Raw genomic sequence first — 277 nt, 5'->3', positions numbered from 1 at the left:
CGTACAGAATATTTGTCCAAGCTGAACGCGTGTAATTGAAATGGCCCCGTGCTCCTTCAAAAGAAACGAGATTTCATTGCGAAAATGTTCCTTCTCTGTTACCCAGGGATAGATGGTATTTAATTTTCCTCGGGAGCGAAGCGTTTTAACCTGATTTTGCCCAGTCAGACCCGCCGACAGACGAGTCGGTCCAATTTCCATGCCGGCTTTAGTACCGTCCCGTTACATCGTGCTCGATCTTTACGGCGGTCCGTAATTTCTACCGGTGCCACCCTCC

At 49.1% G+C, this 277-nt stretch overlaps 1 protein-coding gene across 4 annotated transcripts in view; it reads left to right on the top strand.

The window, feature by feature from the left end:
• Positions 1-277, top strand: part of LOC100748943 (lachesin-like) — a 42,609-nt gene that overhangs the window by 36,914 nt on the left and 5,418 nt on the right. The gene's annotated exons all lie outside the window — the stretch shown is intronic.

This window comes from Bombus impatiens, unplaced genomic scaffold, assembly GCF_000188095.3.
Source record: "Bombus impatiens unplaced genomic scaffold, BIMP_2.2 scf_1112, whole genome shotgun sequence".
NCBI classification, from domain to species: domain Eukaryota; kingdom Metazoa; phylum Arthropoda; class Insecta; order Hymenoptera; family Apidae; genus Bombus; species Bombus impatiens.
The sequence above is the reverse complement of the archived record's forward strand: the minus strand, read 5'-3'. Positions and strand labels throughout refer to the sequence as shown.